The sequence below is a fragment of the Giraffa tippelskirchi genome, chromosome 2 (genome assembly GCF_054371585.1).
Source record: "Giraffa tippelskirchi isolate mGirTip1 chromosome 2, T2T-mGirTip1v1.2.pri, whole genome shotgun sequence".
In the NCBI taxonomy this organism is placed as follows: domain Eukaryota; kingdom Metazoa; phylum Chordata; class Mammalia; order Artiodactyla; family Giraffidae; genus Giraffa; species Giraffa tippelskirchi.
In genome coordinates, this window is record NC_137276.1 from 74,666,396 (window position 1) to 74,687,524 (window position 21,129).

Genomic DNA, 21,129 nt, shown 5'->3' on the forward strand with positions numbered 1-21,129 from the left:
AGATGGCTGGATGGCATCCCCAACTCAATGGACATGAATTTGAGCAAACTCTGGGAGATGGGAAGGCCAAGGAAGCCTGGTGTGCTGCAGTCCATGGGGTCACACAGTGGGATACGACTAAGGGACTGGACAAGAAGAAGAAGAAGACAGTATCATTGCTCTCATTTATAAATTAAAGCATATTGGAGTTATAAATATTCAATAACAGAAGGAAACAGGCCGAGTGTGATACTCCTCTGTGTTTATGAATGAGTGTGGGTATGTGTATGAGCTCAGTCATTCAGTCATGTCCAACTCTGATCACATGGACTACACCCCACCAGGCTCCTCTATTCATGGGAATTTTCAGTCAAGAATACTGACATGAATTGCCCTTTCCTCTGCCAGGGGACCTTTCCAACCCAGGGATTGAATCCACACCTCCTGCGTTGGCAGCTAGATTCTTTACCACTGAGCTACCTGGAAAGCCTTGTATGTGTATGCAGATGCACTTATTTATTTATATTTTGTATATAGTTATAACCACAAGTGTGCATGTGTGCATATATGTGCATGTGCATATATATTATATATATATATGTATATATACTTTTAGTAGATATGCTTACTATATATATATAGTATATATACAGTATAGCATATATGCAAAAGAGATGTATAGTATTTTATATTTAGTTTTATTATTACATATCAGAAGAAACCATAGGATGAGCATTAAAATCCCCAACTACCTTTACTCTTTGGAATCTTTACCCTTAATTTCACATAAATCCCAAACCACAAACAATGATAAGGTCAAATCAATGATTATTTACTCACTGACTGAGTCTTTAGGCTTTTTCTATGTGCTATGACTAACATAAATACAAAATGGTATTAAAATGAGAAAATTTCAATTCACTTAATTTTCCTGTGTCACAGAAAAAGACCCCCATTATTTATACTTTGCAGTGGAATACCTGTCCAACAGTGAGAGAGAGGCATAATTTGAGAGCCACTGTTAAGCAGCTGAATTGTGTGGATTATTAAGTGGAGAGGAGATAAAATGATGAAAGCAGCCGTTTTGGGAAACAACTGGGTGTGGATACTGTGGACCTTGGGTTGCTATAGAAAGAGAAAGGGACTGGTAGGTCAAGTACAGGTCAAGTTTTGAAGTAGAATCATTAGGAGAGCAGAAGTCAGCAACAGATAAGTTAACCCTGAGTCAGCATGTACGTAACAGGAAGAGTCTATTTATCTACTCATGACCAACTTAATTCCTAAAAGCAATTAAGCTATTTACAAGCGCCATGAGGTCAACACAACTTCTGGGGCAGAGATGAATGACAAAAATTGGGAACATTTGAGTTCTGTGTTCAAGGTGATAATAAGTGAAGAAATTTGGCTTTGGGTCAGAGTATTGTTAACCAGGTAGATGGCAAGAGTGGGAGGAACAGAAATGGACAACTAAAACTGGAGAGATTATTAATCTGACATTTACAAATTTATGTAAGGAGGCTAGATCCAAATGTGACAAGAAGGAAGACTGGATGGCAAGAATGTGACAACTATCGCTCCCATCTCCTCTGGCAAGAAAGAAGTCTGAAGCTGAAGCAATGTGATGGCTTAATCCAGAATATCTGATATGCTTCCTGTTATGTGTTAAATCCCCAAGCCTGTTGAGACTTACAGGGAAGACAGATGTACCTGAAAGAAGTGGAGAAGAGGGATGTGAATAAGGGTATTCCTAGGAAGAAGATAGATGGGAACAGGAAGAGGTTGAAGGCAAGGATATAGGTATGAATTGATTAGAGCATAAACCAAGGGGTGAGAAGTAAGTACAGAGTGGAAAGGAAAAGGAAATCTAAATGAGAACCTGATATTAGCACTGAAATATAACTCTATTATTCTAGAAGTGGCAGGTTCATATCTATTCCATCTTTTGCTTTCTTTCCACACTCTTAACTTGTGTTCTTACTAGGGTCGTCCTAGAAGTAATCGTTCTGCTCCTTTATCTTCTGTCATTTTGTTCTCTTCTGTTGTTGCCTAGGACCTTCTGTGACAATCTCAGAGCTGCTGGCATTTTAGCATCAAAATATCCAAGTTACAGTGTCTACATATCACAACTGCTAGGATTATAGTAGAAAATGATAGTTTTCAAGATCCTAACCATAAATCATTTTCTTACAAGTCTTCACATGTGGTGACATTAAAAACAATATAGCTTTGCTTTTATTGGTGGAAAGGAAATGTTTATGGCAGTGCTTTTTCTTTATTCTCCATCAATGTTGCTTATTCCCAGTGTCTCACAGGCTAAAGAAATAGAATTTTTTTCCATGTTTTTTCTATATATACATCATAATTTGAATGAAACCAGAGAATTCTCAAGCTAATTAAAAGAAATACAAATTATTTCATCCTTAGAGTCATTCAGAAATCTAAATTGAAGATATCCTCCCATTCTTCCCACCCCACTCTCTTGCTCTCTTTCACTCATAATTTACTGGTTCCTTACAGTTTTCCAGGCCCTCTGTGAGGTATAGAGGATATTTTACTGAAAAAATACCTAATATCTTCTCCCTTGGAATGTATAATATATTTAGGAAGAAAGAAAATTAAACAGATAATTACAACTCAATATAAGTGCTACCCAAGGAAAAATAGAGGGTGTTAAACTGGGGAGTCTAGGAATGGGAGGTATCAAGACAGACTTTCCTGGAAGAAGGGTTGCTTAAGCTAAGGGTAGTAGATTGTAATTTAATAAAGTTGATGTGTTGGGAGAAAGTAAAGTCCAGAAGACTGTGCTGGGGTGAAAAAACATCAAGTATGATATGTAAAAGTAAATTTATTCAAATAACTGAAAAAATTTCAAATAAACCAGACTGTTGATCATGAATATTAGGGGAACTGGCAAGAAGTGACACAGAAAAGATAAGCAAGGGCCAACATTATACCAGGAATGTGAGGATGGTTTGATCTCTGCAAGTGGATTAATGTAGTACACAATTTTTTAACAGAATAAAGGAGAAAGTTCAGTATGTTCATATCAACAGTTGCAGAAAAAGGAATTCAGTAAGAGTAAACACTGATTGAAAAACTTCCTAGAAAACTGGGCTCAGAAAGACACTTTAATTTCATAATGAGTTTTTCCCAATAAACTTAAACAGCTTATTTAACACTAAAAGGTACGAAACATCTCCTTTAAAGTCAGAAACAATGTACTTCCCATCACCACTTTTCTTTTACATTACAATGGCAGTTTTAGCCAAGTAAATAAAAACAAAAAAGGAAATAGGATATAAGTAGAAGCCATGCTCTGCTTAGGAAATTTCCTTTTCTGCTAATAAATAAATTCTTGGATTATAAAGAGCTAATCTAACTTTTATACCAACAAAGACACTAATTAAAGCAAATATTTTTACCCACAAAACTCTCCAGTTGATAATATAACTGAAATGTAGCAATAGCTTTGTGTCAGTGAATTACTAATAAAGTAAACTGTCCATGTTTACCTTTCATCGGTATCTTTTACTATCCAAACTGTCTTCAATTTCCTTGTCAGTTGTATTACAGTTGTCACTTGATGTGTGCAAGCCAACTGTAAGGACTGTGGAAACATGCCCTGTCAGGGTTATTTTCTTTTAATAATGGGTCCAGTATCTGGTTAAAAATTATCATAACCACAAGATTTCATTTTTTTTTTTTTCAAGATTTCATTTTAATAGATTCTTTCAGGAATTGCAAAAAAAAAAAAAATCAGTTTTTTTAGTTGCCAAAAAATCCACAAAACATCCTGAATGATGGTTTTAAATATTAACTACTATCTTGAATAGGTAAATACCACAAAGGATGTATTTCTCTAGGCATCACTGGCTTTTTCCCCTCTAATTAGATTTCTTCATCTCGTTAACTCTTTTGCTGGCATCTGTGATAGTGAGGTCAAACTTCACAGGAAACTCTGTAAATCTTAATGTCACAAGTACTCTACATTTTACATAAATAATGTCAGGATTATAAACATTATATGATGGAATCAAATATAGTATTATATAAAATCTATGGGCTTATGCATTTCAACTCCTTGCTATACTACTTATAAAATCTGTCACCTAAGTAAGATTTACTTAATGTCCTTAAGGCTTAGTTTATCTGTGCAATGTCCATGATAACACCAATTTTACAAGAATCTGGTGACGATTAAATGAGATAAGTATGGTCAAGTCCACAGTGACTGCTACTTGGGGCCGAGTAAATAACAGTCCCGTCCCTTCCCTTTATTTTTTCTGTCTGTAATATCAAATAGTAACTCATGCCATAACATCAAACCTTTAGCATGCTTTCCAACCTTCAAACTACTCATTGACTTAAAGGGAATAAAGTATAATACCCTAAACCAGGGGCACAATTAGGAAGGAAAGCTCCAAAGATAAAATTTTAGCGATGTTAGAGAACATGTCTTTTTTTATTCTTGATAACATCTTCTCAGGAGAACATATTGCCTGGAACCATATAGTGGAGGCTTCATAGAAATTTACTGAATAAGTGAATGAGTGAACAGAGATCAGGGATCTTGAATATCATCCAGTACATTCACCTTATATTTTTTAGTATAAGGTGAATATACATATATACATAATATAAAATTCACCACTTTATGTTAAAGTGAAAACTTCAATAGCTTTTAGTATATTCACAGTGTTGTACAACCAACACCACTATCTAGTCCCAGGTCATTTTCATCACCACCAGACCCCACTCCCTGCCAAAATACCCTGGACCCATTGAACAGTAACTTCTCATCCCTCCACCTGAGTCCCTGTCCATCTCTAATCTGCTTTTTGCCTCTATTAGCCACCTTTTTCTGCTGACTATAAAGAGTTTATCCCAGGAAAGCATATTAATTTTACAATTTAAAAACTGATAAATATATTACATCATACTAAAAAAAAATAAAGAAAAGCAATCATCTAAATATGCAGAAAGGATTGGATAAAATTCAATATCCATTGCCAGTAAGAACTCAGCAAACCAGGAATAGAGAAACATTGCTTTTCACCATCATGTGGGATGGTAGTAGCAGTGTTTCATGGGTGGCTTTCCTGTGGTTAAGATGCCACTTGTATTCCTAGCCACCATATTCTTTTTTAAAATTTATTTTTTAATTGAGGGATAATTGCTTTACAGAATTGTGTTGGTTTCTGCTAAACATCAACATGAATCAGTCATAAGTATACATGTGTCCCCTCCATCTTGAACCACCCTCCCATCTCCTTCCCCACCCCACCCCTCTAGATTGTTAGAGTCCCAGTTTGAGTTCCCTGAGTCATACATCAAGTTCCCATTCTAGCCATCTCATTCTTAAATGAAGGGAAGCTCAGGGCTAGAGACATCACATGACTTCCCAGCTTACACAGTCAGTAAACCTCAGAGCTGGGGATCAATTAAAGTTGTATTTCCTTTCTAGAGCATCATTGTGCACTGCCTCACATACACATTTGAGCAGCTTCTACATTAAGAAGTGCCACTCACTTTTGCCCTCTTTTTCAGGGATGTATAAGACAATAGTTCATCCTGACTTTTTCCCCTTAAGTGAATGATTGAAGGAAGGCTCTCCATTTTTCAAAATGTGTTCCAAGAGTAACATGTTGTCTCAGGCACAATGTTAAGTGTATTACAAACATCTAACTCATTTCATTCTCACTGTATCTGTAAGATGGAGACAAATATCTCATTTTTCAGGTGAGGAAAAAGCAATACAAAGAATTTAAATGACTCACCCATGATCAAAGAGCTAGTAAATTATAAATTCAATACTGTTAATAGGATTTAATATTTTCAAATGGGAGAATCTGGAAATAACACAAATTGAAGGAATGTAGAAATCAGCAGTTAATCATTGTTGTACACCATAGTATTTCTCAGGGCTTGTAATGATTCAATTACTCTTAATGGGTGAAGACTCTTTAACTGATTAGTCATAAATTTGTGACAGGAGAATACAGGATATAATATTTTTCAAACATATTTGAGCTAAGGAATCTTTAAAACCAACTTACTGAGCTAATATTTTACAAGCAGTAAGTAAACTATCAAAGTGAATAGTTTGATGAGTTTTGACAAATGGTTCAGTTCAGTTCAGTTCAGTTACTCAGTAGTGTCCGACTCTTTGAGACCCCATAAACCACAGCACACCAGGCCTTCCTGTCCATCACCAAATTCCAGAGTTTACCCAAACACATGTTCGTTCAGTCAGTGATGCCATCCAACCATCTCATCCTCTGTCATCCTCTTCTCCTCCCGCCCTCAATCTTTCCCAGCATCAGGGTCTTCTCAAATGAGTCAGCTCATCTCATCAGGTGGCCAAGTACTGGAGTTTCAGCTTCAACATCAGTCCTTCCAATGAACACCCAGGACTGATCTCTTTTTGGATCTCCTTGCAGTCCAAGGGATTCTCAAGAGTCTTCTCCAACACCACAGTTCAAAAGCATCAATTCTTTGGCACTCAGCTTCCTTTATAGTCCAACTCTCACATCCATACATGACTATTGGAAAAACCATAGCTTTGACTAGATGGACCTTTGTTGACAAAGTAATGCCTCTGCTTTTTAATATGCTATCTAGGTTGTTCATAACTTTCCTTCCAAGGAGTAAGTGTCTTTTAATTTTATGGCTGCAATCACCATCTGCAGTGATTTTGGAACCCCCCAAAATAAAGTAAGCCAAAAGTTTCCCCATCTATTTGCCATAAAGTGATGGGACTAGATGCCATGATCTTAGTTTTCTGAATGTTGAGCTTTAAGTAAACTTTTTCACTCTCCTCTTTCACTTTCATCAAGAGGCTCTTCAGTTCCTCTTCACTTTCTGCCATGAGCTTGCTGTCATCTGTGTATCTGAGGTTACTGATATTTCCCCCAGCAATCTTGATTCCAGCTTCTGCTTCCTCCAGCCCAGCATTGCTCATGATGTACTTCGCATATAAGCTAAATAAGCAGGGTGACAATATACAGCCTTGCCGTACTCCTTTTCCTCTTTGGAACCAGTCTGTTGTTCCATGTCTAATTCTAACTGTTGCTTCTTAACATGCATACAGGTTTCTCAAGAGGGAAGTCAGGTGCTCTGGTATTCCCATCTCTTTCAGAATTTTCCACAGTTTATGGTGATCCACACTGTCAAAGGCTTTGGCATGGTCAATAAAGCAGAAATAGATGTTTTTCTGGAACTCTCTTGCTTTTTTGATGATCCAATGGATGCTGGCAGTTTGATCTGTGGTTCCTCTGCCTTTTCTAAAATCAGCTTGAACATCTGGAAGTTCACAGTTCACATTATTTAGCCTGTCGTGGAGAATTTTGAGCATTACTTTGCTAGCGTGTGAGATGAGTGCAATTGTGTGGTAGTTTGAGCATTCTTTGGCATTGCCTTTCTTTGGGATTGGAATGAAAACTGACCTTTTCCAGTCCTGTGGCCACTGCTGAGTTTTCCAGATTTGCTGGCATATTGAGTGCAGCACTTTCACAGCATCATCTTTCAGGATTTGAAATAGCTCAACTGGAATTCCATCACCTCCACTAGCTTTGTTCATAGTGATGCTTCCTAAGGCCCACTTGACTTCACATTCCAGGATGTCTGGCTCTAGGTGAGTGATCACACCATCGTGATTATCTGGGTCATGAAGTTCTTTTTTGTACAGTTCTTCTGTGTATTCTTGCCACCTCTTCTTAATATCTTCTGCTTCTATTAGCTCCATACCATTCTGACCTTTATTGAGCCCATCTTTGCATGAACTGTTCCCTTGGTATCTCTAATTTTCATTTTCTTGAAGAGATTATTCTTTACCATTCTATTGTTTTCCTCTGTTTCTTTGCATTGATCACTGAGGAAGGCTTTGTTATCTCTCCTTGCTATTCTTTGGAACTCTGCATTCAAATGGATATATCTTTCCTTTTCTCCTTTGCTATTCACTTCTCTTCTTTTCACAGCTATTTGTAAGTCCTTCTCAGATAGCCATTTTGCTTTTTTGCATTTCTTTTCCTTGGGGATGGTCTTGATCTCTGTCTCTTCTACAATGTTATGAACCTCCGTCCATTGTTCATCAGGCACTCTATCATATCTAGTCCCTTAAATCTATTTCTCACTTCCACTGTATAATCATAAGGGATTTGATTTAGGTCATACCTGAATGGTCTAGAGGTTTTCCCCACTTTCTTCAATTTAAGTCTGAATTTGGCAATAAGGAGTTCATGATCTGAGCCACAGTCAGCTCCCGTTCTTGTTTTGCTGACTGTATAGAGCTTCTCCATCTTAGGCTGCAAAGAATATAATCAATCTGATTTCAGTGTTGGCCATCTGGTGATATCCATGTGTAGAGTCTTCTTTTGTGTTGTTGGAAGAGAGTGTTTGCTATGACCAGTGCATTCTCTTGGCAAAACTTGACAAATGGACCAACATACCCAAGATAAGGAAGACACTCCCTCAGCCCCTTCTCAGAGGATTTCCCCACATCTGGGCTCAGACATTAGGTCTGCCTTCCTTCACTCAGTGTAAAGATTTTGAGATTTGGCCAGGTTTTTGCATGTTATTTCAGCAGTCTGTTCCTCTCTTTGCAGTGTATGGTGACACCACAATGTGTTTGTTTACCTATTAATGAATATCTCTGTTTTGTTTTGATGGACTATCTTCTATTTAGAAATCACTGACATGGAAATTAGCTAATGATGGATTCTTAAGAACTCTTTTGGAGAAGCAGAAAACAGAGATGTCACATATGCAAAAATTTTCTTGGTCATGTGGTAGCTGAGACATGGAAGGAAAAAAAAAGCTGGGAGCCCCTTAATGGTGACTTTTTGTTGAGCATTTTATGAACCTTACTTCATTAAATTCTCGAATGTTAGGAAGTCATTCTGAGGACCAAAGTCAGAAAGTATTTTGTGGCAAAGGGTGTGTGTGCATGTGCGTGTGTGTGTGTGTGTGTGTATGCACACGTGTGTGTGTGTGTGCGTGTGTCTATGCATGTGCTGTACTCAATACAACAGAGAAGTAAAAGAAATCTTCACATCTCTCAGGATGAACGGAGCAGGTTTTTGTGACAGAATGTTAATCTAGCTTCAGTCTGTAGACTGATGGCAAGTGCTTTGTTGAATGTAATTAATAAATATGAAGGATTAGATGTTGAGTCTGATATCTATTGACCTTGTACTTCTACAGACCTTACAGGCAATAAAATGTCCCTGTATGTTGTACTGAAGCTGTGTCTTGTTTTTACAATTATCTTTGTAACTGGTCTTACTCAGTTATCATTCCAGAGAGTTCCTTTTCCCTATTACAGCACTAATAAATTAGGGGTTTCATAAGTGCCTTTGTTCAGATTCATTTTCTTCTTTCCGTTAATGAGCAGCCATCTGCAGCTGCTCCTCGATCTTAATCCATCTGCATGGAGATGCCATTGTTACATACAGCATTCTATAAATATTGTTATGCTGACAAGCTGACTGCAGATGAGGGGGGGGGCGATATTTTTATTATTATTATCCCTGATTAAGAGACAGGCCAGATTGACAACACAAGGGCTCTGAGGTCCTTTCTCTTCTGTAAATTGTCTGTTCACATAATTATATTTCTAATAACAATATTACGGTATGCATTACAATCATCATTGTGGTTGTTATTTGTTATTCACTGAGTACCACTTCTGCATTCTGCAGCGTGCGAGGCACAGCATGTAGGAAGATAGAGTTCAGACTTGAAAGTATCAAATATTCGTATTGTAAAAAGCAATCTGATCAGCCTAAGAGAACTGAGCTGTTAAAGCATACATGGTATCCTGTGCCATATTTATATGCCATGGACTATAGCAAAGTTGTATTGCACCCTCCATATGTCAACCCTTCTCTTACACATAGAAATTGGTCTGAAGTTTCTAAGGTAAAGCAGCAGAAGAGAAGAGAAATGTCTTCATTTAAATTCAGAATATGAATGCTTTTTTTAATGAGACAGCTTGAGCGATGACAAGTTCACAATTAGTGGGAAGAACTTTCATTACCAATGACTTAGGTGATTTCTCCTCAGCAAAGTGGAAGAGAAAGAAATGAATCAGTTGGTTTGGGAGAGAAAATAAAATCTACTTACTGTGTACCTCATATATGTTAGGTGCTGGGAACACGGTTGTGAACAAGATAGCAAGTTTCCTACCTGTAGGGAGGTTGTGCTCTAGTGGATCAAGTTAGACGTTGAACAAGTGATCACAATTGTGATTATGCAAAAGTAAAAGGGGCTGTTGAGTGTGTAATGGGAGGGCCCAGGAGAAGGAAGGCATTCAAGCAGTTGACCTGTAGTAGGTTGGACGGTGACCCGCTATGGTCACCTCAACCCCAAGAACCTGTGAGTGCTGCTTTGTTTAGAAAAAGGATTTTTCGGTGCTTGCTTTTGCAGCACATATACTAAAACTGGAATGATACAGAGAAGATAAGCATGGCCCCTGTGCAAAGATGACACACACATCTGTGAAGCGTTCCATTTTTTTTTTTAAACACAAATATACAGAATCTAGAAAATGGTACTGATTAATCTATTTTCAGGGAAGGACTATAGATCCAGGCATAGAGAATGGACTTATGGATACAGCAGGGGAAGGAGAGAGTGGAATAAATTGAGAGAGTGGTACTGACATATATACATGACCATGTGTAAACTAGATAGCTAGTGGGAAGCTGCTGTACAGCACAAGGAGCTCAGCTCTGTGCTCTGTGACAACCTAGAGGGGTGGGCTGGGTAGATGGGATGGAGGCTCAAGAGAAAGGGGAGATGTGTATATGTACACATATAGCTGATTCACTTCACTGTGAAGCAGAAACCAATACAACATTGTAAAGCAATTATCTTCAAATTTTAAAAAATGATAAAAAAAAAAAAAAAGGAAAGCAGTAGGACCCACTTTGGGCAGTAAAGAAAAAAAATAGAAAAAGGACATGTTAGAATATAATAAGAAGGAGATATAGAGATCATTCTGGATTCTTGGGTGAGCCCTAAATCCAATAACAAGAGCCTTTTTAAGAAAAAGGCAGTGACTTCCCCGGCAGTCAAGTGGTTAAGTCTTCACCTTCCAATGCAGAGAGTATAGGTTTGATCCTTCATTAGGGAGCTAAAATCCCATATGCCTCATGGTCAAAAACCAAAAACATAAAATAGAAACAACAGTGTAACGAATCCAATACAGGCTTTTAAAAAAAAATGGTCTACATTTAAAAAAAAATCTTTCAAATTAAGAAAAAGGCAGAGGGCGATTTGATATGGACAAAAGAGGAGAAGTCATGAAAAAGAGGGAGAATCACTGTAGCTATGGAGACAGAGCCTGGAGTTATGTGGCCACAAGTCATGGAATGCTGACAGCCATCAGAAGCTGAAAGTGGCATATAACAGACTCTGTCAGGAATTGCACTGTGCCTCTCGGATTTGGAAGAAGATTCTTCCCTATTCCCCAAATGAAAATGCAGTTCTTCTGACACCTTGATTGCAGTCTAGTGAGACCCTAAGGAGGGGATCTGGCATCCTGACCCACAGAAACTGAGATGATAAATGTGCTAAGTTTGTGGCAATTTGTTATACTGCATGGTCCAGAAATGGTGAGGCATAGCTGGAGTGTGCTGACTGGGGAGTGTCTGCAATGAGGATGAAGTAGCAGATCTTAGAGGGCTCTGGAATTCAGGTGAAGGATTTTTAGACTCTGTCAGTACAATGACCAGCATTTGAGGGTCTTAAAGCTGTAGAGTGATATGTTAAACTTGAGACTTTACAAGACCACTGTAAGAGCTGGCTATAGCTACTATAACAAATTACCACAGGGAGTGGCTTCAAATAGCACAAATTTATTTTCTTATAATTCTGTGGTTGAGAAGTCTGCCATAGTTCAAACTGTGGTGCTAGAGAAGACTCTTGAGAGTCCCCTGAAAAGCAAGGAGATCAAACCAGTCTATCTTAAAGGAAATCAACGCTTAATGCTCTTTGGAAGGACTGATGCTGAAGCTCCAATACTTTGGCCAATAGATGCGAGGAGCTGACTCACTGGAAAAGCCCATGATGCTGGGAAAGACTGGACAACAAACGATGAGATGGTTGGATGGCATCACAGATTCAATGGATATGAACATGGGAAAACTCTGGGAAATGGTGAGGGACTGGGAAGCTTGGAGTGCTGCAGTCCATGGGGTTGTGAAGAGTCAGACACGACTTGGCAACTGAACAACAACAACATGGTTCACAGTGGACTCAAGGTCATAACAGAGCTACCTTCCTTTCTGGAGATTATAGGAGAGAATCTATTTCCTTTCCCTCTTGAGCTTCAGAGGCCACTTGTCTTCCTTGCCTACTAACCCCCAACCTTGGTCTGCAAAGCCAGACATGTGACATACCTCTTACCATTCTTCTGTAGTCACATTTGCCACTGCCTCCAAGTAGCAAAGGTTATCCAGTTTTAGAAACTCACGATTACATTGGTTCACCAAGATAATGCAACATAACCTCCCATCTCAAAAGCCCTTAATTCAATTACATCGGCAAGGTCTCTTTGCTATATAAAATAACAGATTCACAGGTTTCAAGGATTAGAATGTGGACTTTTGGGAAGGTTGTGATTCTGTCAGCCCCAACCACACTGATGCCTTGATGGAATAGAGGCAGACAGAAGTGAATGAAGATAGAAGGCTATTCCAGTGGTCTGAGAGAAACATCATGGGAGTTCAAATCAGGATAGTGGTAGTACAGATGGAGAGACCTCATCAAATTTGTAAGATATCTGCATTGTATTTGTACTTGTTATGGATGTAGGAGCAGAAAGAAAGAGGAATTGAGGGTAACTCTCAGGATTTTGGCTTCAGGATTTGTGTGGATGGTGGTGACATCTGCTGAGCTAGGAAATACTGGAGATAGAGATGGTTTGGGCTTAATTCTTTCTGTATCAGAGAGCTTCCTTTGAATCTTCCACATTCAGTCTCCTCTATTCACCATTCTGCTCTCTGCCCCAGGAGGCTGATCTTTATGTCCTATTCAATAGGTGACTTTGCCCTCTCACTTCCAATTGGGTTCAATGAACAGGGCAGAGGAAATAGATCAAAGAGAGGAGAGTGAGGGTTGGATATTTATTTCTCTGGGTCTGTTCCTACTGGGTGTTCTTGGGTTGACTTTGTCCCACCATCTATCAGACATTCCTCTCCACATAGCTAGCTAGTTAGTTAGTACACACACAATCTCTTCCCCTCTCTCTCTTTCTTCCTCTCCCCCCATCCTTCTCTCCTTCTATCTCTCTGGGTTCTTGTAACCACTTCCTCCTCTTGCCCAATAGATGTAGAGTGCTAATAGCTTCCTGCTGTTACTAGGTCTATAGGAAGGTATCAACCCATGTTGCTTTTTCTAAACCTTGTCCACAATTTTGCAAATAGCTTCTTTATTCAAATTTCTTCTGTTTCCTGCCAGAAGCCTGATGGATGCATGTTAAATATGAGACATACTGATGACTGTGGAAATACAGATGCATGAGTTTGGAGCTCAGAAGCAAAGTGTGACTTGATGGTTATAAATGTGAATGCTACTGGTGCAAAGACACTAACTGGAACTTTGGTAACTGATTAGATTATTTAAGGAGGATGAACAGAGTTAGAATGAAAAAAAAAAAACCTTGGGAGAAAACACAGAGGAGCTTTAATATTTAAAGGCTGGTGGAAAAAAAGCAAAGGAAAGGACGAAGCGATTTGTACTACTTTGCTTGGCTTCCATAGACTAGGTGGTTGAACCAACAGAAATTTGTTTTTCACAGTTCTGAAAATTGGGAAATCCAAGATCAAGGCATGAGTGCAAGCAATTTCTGGTGAGAGCTCTTTCTGGCTTCCAGATGGCTTCTTCCTCATAGCATTCTCACATGGTATAGAAAGAAATAAAGAGCTCTCTGGTGTCTCTTCTTAGAAAGGCACTAATCCCACCATAAGGGCCCCACCCTTACGACTTCATCTAAACCTAGTTACTGCAGTATGGCCCCATTTTCAAGTTACATCACCCTGGGGTTAGGGCTTCAATATGTGAATTTGGAGGAATACAATTCAGCCCAGAACAGGATTAAAAATGGGAAAGTGGCTGACTGTGTCAAATGGTGCTGAAAAATAAGTTCCAGGGGACACTGAAAAGTGACCACTGGATCATGCAAAGCAGATTAGGCATTTGATATGTATGAATTTTAATAACTTTATAAAGTAATTTACTTGGTGCTAATGGCATGTAAAGGATAACTCATGAAGTTTTCCACCCAGCTGTAGAGTCAAGTCATAAATATGTATCAGTTTAAATACAGCAGTAAAATCATGAATTAGTACAAAGCTCTATGAAGGTCTGAAAGAAAATAGCATCAACTCCCATTTTTTGAGGTATATTTAGATGTCAGATATTGTGCTAAGAGCAATATGTATATTATCTCATTCTAATCTTTGTAAAAATGCCACAAGGTAGGTATTACTATTATTATTCATATGATTATATTTTAACAGGAAAGGAAATTGAGACATGAAGACAATAAATTATTTTCCATGACCTATGGCTGCTAAATAAATAGGTGAGATTCGAGGCTACTTAATACCAAAACCGAAGCTTTTAACATGTATTTTAGGGCATAAATTCATTACAACAAAGTGTTTTTCATCTCGTTATGAATAAATAATACACAGTCTATGGATTCTACATCACTCTGGGAAGATTTCAAAAATATTTTTTGTATTGAAATAATTACAGATTTACAAACAGTGAAGAAGTACAGAGAAAGCTGTCCGGTATCCTTTATTCAGTTTCCTCCAATGGGTACATTTTATTTGACTATAGTAAGATATCAAAACCAGGAAGTTAATATTGATATATATGTCTGGAAATTCTATGTTATTTTATGACATCCGTAGATTCATGTAACCATCATGACAATCAAGATACAGAACTATTGGGACTTCCCTGGTGATTAAGACAGGAGACTGCCATTAAGGCCTGCCATTGCAGGGGGACATGGGTTCGATCTCTGGTCTGGGACGATTCCATATGCTGAGAAGCAACTAAGCCGGTGCCCCACAGCTACTGAGCCCGTGCCCTAGAGCCTGTGCTCTGCAATCAGAGAAGCCATCACAATAAGAAGCCCACACACCTCAACTAGAGAGTAGTTCCCACTTGCTGCAGCAAGACAAAACCCATGAGCGGCAACAAAGACCCAACATAGCCAATAAATAAATACATAAAAATTGAAAAAAGTTGTCTAAAAAAAGATACAGAACTAATTGCCAGGAAAGTTTCACTCATGCTACCCCTTTAGAGTCATATCCACACAGACAGGACTTAGAGACTAAACAACAACAAATAGATATACAGTGATATCTCACAATGGATTAGTCTGCATTTCCTTAATAGCTAGTCACGTTAAACATCTTTTCATGTGTTTAGTTCCCATGATATCTATATATCTTTTTTGATGAAATGATTCCTCATATCTTTTTTTAATTTTCTAATTGAATATAGGTTTGTTTTTTGTTTTTTTTTTTAATTTTTTACTGTTTAGTTTTAAGAGTTCTTCACAGGTGGCCTTACGAATCTGCCTTCTGATGCAGGGGACATGGGTTCGATCTTTGTTTGGGGAACTAAGATCCCACATGCCCTTGGGGCAACTAAGCCCACATACAGCAACTACAGAAAGCCCCAGTGCTACAATGATTAACCAATGCAGCAAAAAAAAAGAAAGAATTCTTTACATATTTTAGATATAAATTCTTTGGTCAGATATGTGATTTATAAAATGTTTTCTCAAAATCTGTAGCTTATCTTTTCATCCTCTAACAGAGTCCTTAACAAAACAAAAATGTTTAATAAACTGCATAAATATGTAGTATATATGTGCAATTGATTTAAAACAATAACTAATTTACAATAATATGTACATGTATTAAAAACATACATATTAAACATAACATGTTTATACAACTTTTTATCTACAAAACTGCAAAGATGTCAATTTGGAAGTCTCTCCAAATGACACTGTCATCTGCATCAGAAATTCTGCTAGTGTTTACAAGTCATGTCTTGGCAATAGCACATAAAACAGCAAATGTTATGGCTTATTCTATATTAGGCACTTTACAAAAATAGGCATCCAAAACACAGAGAAGCATGTGGGCAAGTTGCTACTAATCCATGTAAACTGTACAATAAGATGGCCTGTACTTTATAATATTTTCAAAATACTGTCATTCCAGATAGAACTATTTCATAAGCAGCTTGAGAGGGATTTTCAGAGTCTGAGATTAAGAAAATTAGAAGGTGGCATTCAGAAAAATAAAAGTTATATAATATAACTTAATACAATTTCTTTAGTCATCAAAGGTTGTAGAAAATAGTGGTATTATTTTTCACAATTGATGAAATATATATATTAGAAAAATGTAAACTTTCAAAGACTTGATTCTATAATGTACACTGGAGAAATAGCCTTTGAAATAGTAACTCTCTGGGGTTACTAGGTTTACTGAAGTAGTAAAACGAAAATGGAGACAATTGTTTGCTTTTAAAATTGGCTAGATTTTACTGATTTAAATCTCTTTAGAAGTATTAACATAAAGCAAGAGGATGAGTATTTCTCCTAAGTATTAGATTCATTGTTGTTGGGTTTTTTTTTCCTAGATTTTTTTATGTGGACCATTTTTTAAAGTCTTTATTTGAATTTGTTATAATATGACTTCTGTTTTCTGTTTTGGTTGTTTGGCTGTGAAGCATATGGGATCTTAGCTCCCTGACCAGAGATTGAACCCAAACCCCTTGCACTAGAAGGTGAAGTCTTAACTGCTGGTCTGCCAGGGAAGTCCCTAGATTCAGTATCAGTAATTCTAGGTTTTAACCAATAGATTGTAATAACTATAAATAGTACTGTTTTAATTACTGTCTGGCTAGAGAAGCAGGTAATTTAAGTCTGAATGTCTACTCTCTTAAATCTCTATTAGCTGAGGGGGGCAATGGTTTTCCTTGACATTTCTTTTTAGATAATCATAAAGACTGATTCCAGAAACAACAAAACTTTCTAAACTCTAAGTCTGTCTCTCCAATATAACTTCAATATTTTATTTGAAATATCTTCTTAAGATGCATCTAGAAGAGATGTCCAAACTTTTCATTTAATAATACATTGTATTCAGAGCTCTTTTTGCTAGGAATTTTTTTCTTTTTTACAAGATGATTGCTTGAGCTAGAGAAAAGAGGCCATTTTGAAATTAATGCATTTGTAGCATCTAAAACATTTCACAAAGCTTCTCTGTATTTTTCTTCCCCATTCTATGAGCTGCTAGCTTTGGACAAAGAAACTTTCATGGTGGTGACCGACCTGCAGAAGCATCGAAAACCATCCTTCCCTTGAGGAAGAGGTTGGCAATTAGATAAGGTGCTGGTGGATTGACCTGAACACCAGGGGCTGTCCAACTGGGGCTTGGTGTTCGTGCCATCCTTTCAATTAAGTTCCTAACAGATTCTTGAGGAAATTAGGGTGGAAAGGGAAAACTGGCTTGAAAATCAGAACATATTACAACAGAGGGCAAGAAGCATGGGAACAAAATGTATTCCATATAACTCTTTCTAAAGTCAGCAAACCAAAGTGTCATGGAAAGGGGAGATCTATGAATGACCAAACAATACCCTGGCAACCCAATGATATAGCTATTTACTTCAGTGAGGGGCAATGAACCCGAGAAATATGGTTTATAAATTATATATGTATAATAAAACATGTATCTCAAGAATGCCTGTTGAATTTCCCTCCCTCCCTCTCTCTCTTTTATGCTAGAAAAAGTGAAGCTAATGGCAGTTTGCCATGGTTATATGATATCCTGGCAAGAAAACTCATTTTATATCACAAACATATGGTCTTGTAATGGTTTTATATTATACTCCTTTAGAGTTTTATTCCCATTTTTAGGAGACCTCTTCTAGACAACAGCAATATGTTTTCTTGTCGACCCATCACATCAACTATTAACACATGTCTTTGCTTTTAGAGTTTTTAATGGCTAAAAAGGTAAAACTTAACCTTATATTACATGTGACCTAAATTTTGATTGTGCAGGAAAGCTGATCTCTAGTGCTCTTCTGTGTTGAAGTTACTGGTTTTCTGTTTTCCTTTCAATTAAACAACTCGGTCCCTCTTTTCAACGGTTAACGTTCCTCAAGTTACAAAGGAATAAATTGAAATGTGTACAAAATATGGCAACCAGGACGGTAAAATGACTCTAGATTTAAGGGTTGCACAAGCCAAATCTGGCCCACAGATGTGTTTTGTTTGGCTTATAGAGTGTTTAAACATTTTTTTTTTTAATTAGTTGCCAACATTTAAAAATTGGAAGATTTTTCAATAGAAATCTGGCTCCTCAGGTTTTTCTTGAAATCTCATCATAAGCCCTGGTCCACACGGTCAAACAGCAATGACCAGCAGATGCCAGGTAGCACCTGCCCCTTGTCTTGGGTCCCCCTCTCTGGTTTATCTCAGCCCCATTCAACAAGCTTTCACTTGTTTATACACAATCTCTTATCCCTATTGATATCTGAGTTTAAGACTCCTGTAAAAAGGAGGGGATTTTGGAAGAATTGGTCACATGTAGCTTTGAGAAATAAACAGTCAAGAAAGACAGTTAGCTATCCTCTATCTTCAAATATATGAAGGATTTTCCTGAGAAGGGGGATGATTAGATGAATAAAGTACTGTTGCCTCCAGAGCCAGAAAAAAAAATCTAGAGGAAGGCAAATATGGCCATGATGTAGCAACACATCTTAAATGACAATGAGTCAACCAGGAAAGGGAGGCATTGCCCTCGTGGGGAGAGAAACTCCAATTACTGAACATGTACAAGCAGGTGTTAGTGAAACAGGATGTCCAATGGACTCATCATTTGCTGAGTTGACCAGTGATCTCCATGGTTCCCTCCAGCTCCATGAATCTGTGAAATTGACTTTTTTAAAAAAATTGGAGTATAATTGCTTTACAATGTTGTGTTGGCTTCTGCCGTGCAACAACAAGAATCAGCTATATGTATACATAGATTGTCTCCCTCTTGAGCCTCCGTCCCACCCCTACCCGACTCCTCTAGGTCGCTACAGAGCACCAAGGTGAGCTCCCTGTGCTATAGGGCAGTTCTCCACTAGCTATTTATTTGCACATGGTAGTGTATATATGTCACTGCTACTCTCTGAATTCATCACACTCTCTCCTTCCCCCAATTTGTCCACAGAAATTGATTTTTAAAACCATCCTATTTGGAGCCGTGGGTTTCCCAGGTGGCTCAATGGTAAAGAATCCGTCAGCCAACGCAGGAGATGTGGGTTTGATCCCTGGGTTGGGAAGATTCCCTGGAGAAGGAAATGGCAACGCATTCCAGTATTCTTGCTGGGGAAGTCTCATGGACAGAGGAGCCTGGCAAGCTGCAGCCCATGGGATCACAGAAGAACTGGACACAACTCAGTGACTAAACAACAACAATTTGGAGCTATAGAGTGAGCACTGTGCTAAGTGGAAAAGAAGTTTGAATCTGAAAACATGTAAAAGTAGAAGTCTTTGATGTATACTTGGATAAGGCTTAGGGAATGCCGTTGTAACCTTCTGAATGAATCAGGGCAGTGCCCTACAATTAGAACTGTTTCAGAGTGTTACTCTCTATTCATAGGGTATTTGATTTCTCTCCTAACAACACATGGCAATCAGAAGTACAGTTTTTCTTCTGGGGAAAAAAGCACAATGGTTCTGAAAATCACTTTTTCTTTGCTGAAGGGATTAAAGAAAGAATATAGAATGCCCCTGAAGTCTTCACAAACCACAGGGAAAATGACAACAATTGCTTTGCATAGGAACCGTTACTGGGGAAGCATAAGATTGGGGTGAACATCAATAGGTTTCAGCCTTTTTTTCTGTTGAAGTTTTGCCTTTTTACATCATGAATTGGCAAATGAACAGCCTACAGGCCAAACCCATCTCCTGCCCTGTCTTTGCAAATAAAGTTATATTAGAACAAGCCACACCCGTTTGTTTACATATTGTCTGTGGCAGCTTTTCTGTTAGAGAAACAGCTGGCTAGTTCTAAGTTCTAATACAAACAGTCTGGCACAGAAAGCCCAAAGTACTTACAATTTCACCCTTAACAGAAAAAGTTTGCTGACCTCCTGACACAGACTAGCTAACTTATACTATATCAATTTCTTGTCAGTAAAAAAAAAAAAAAAAAAAAAAAAGCCAAGCGAGACCTTGATGTTGCTATAAAAGAAAATACCATATTCTCTTGCTTTGGTGGTAAACAAAAGACAGTTTTTTTTTTCAACTTCTGACTGCTGTCTGTTTTCACCTTGCACCCACTGAGACATAAAATTCAACATCATTTTTGTTTGTTTGTTTCTCACAAAGAATTCATCACACAGAAGTATCAGCAAGCAATGCCAACTTTCATTCAAGTGTTTGGGGGGGAAGGGGCTGGCGGAAAAGAGTAAACAATTTTAAAAATTCCTTTCAAAACTTTCTCTGGAGTTCTTTCTACCTGAAATTTGTTTAAAACTTAGTGAATGAAAGTTCCTTACCTATTTTGATTATCTCCATGATAAATGAGAGGGAGCAAAATCAAAAGGTTATTTATTTATTTATGATAATCATTTTCATTTTAGCTTTCCATTTCTTTTCGAGAATAGGAGAGGACCACTCCATTGTGGTGTGGAATCTATTTGTGATCTCGGGTTAAAATGTGGCGATCTCTGATTACAGGACTGACCAAGCTCACTAATGTGATATCTCCTCATTCTCTCAAGAATATATTTTGTACACATTCTAGAGAAGCATCGGTAGTACTTGTGCTGCTGGGATTTACAACTGTTACCCATGGAATCACATTGTGCATGATGAAAGGAAAATACATTATTACTAAATATAATTTGTATATATACTGTACTGAGTGGCTTTTACTCAATTTAACTGTACCAAGGACTTCTGCTGTTGGCAGTATGTCAAAGTAGATATTGTGAAAAAACCCTACTGCTCCAGCACTTGGAAATAATGGATAAGGTACAAACATCTCTCTAAATGCAAAGCTGAGCTCAGGAGAGAAGGAAATCCATAAGGGCCAAAAGCTG

The 21,129-nt window shown here is 37.8% G+C and overlaps 1 long non-coding RNA gene and 1 other non-coding gene across 2 annotated transcripts in view; one reads left to right on the plus strand and one right to left on the minus strand.

Moving 5' to 3' along the window:
- The window catches only part of LOC145537978 (uncharacterized), a 501,457-nt gene that overhangs the window by 202,688 nt on the left and 277,640 nt on the right, over positions 1-21,129 (minus strand). The gene's annotated exons all lie outside the window — the stretch shown is intronic.
- LOC145539959 (U6 spliceosomal RNA) lies at positions 10,389-10,495 on the plus strand. The gene has a single exon (XR_014078096.1). It is a non-coding gene; the product is annotated as a U6 spliceosomal RNA (small nuclear RNA).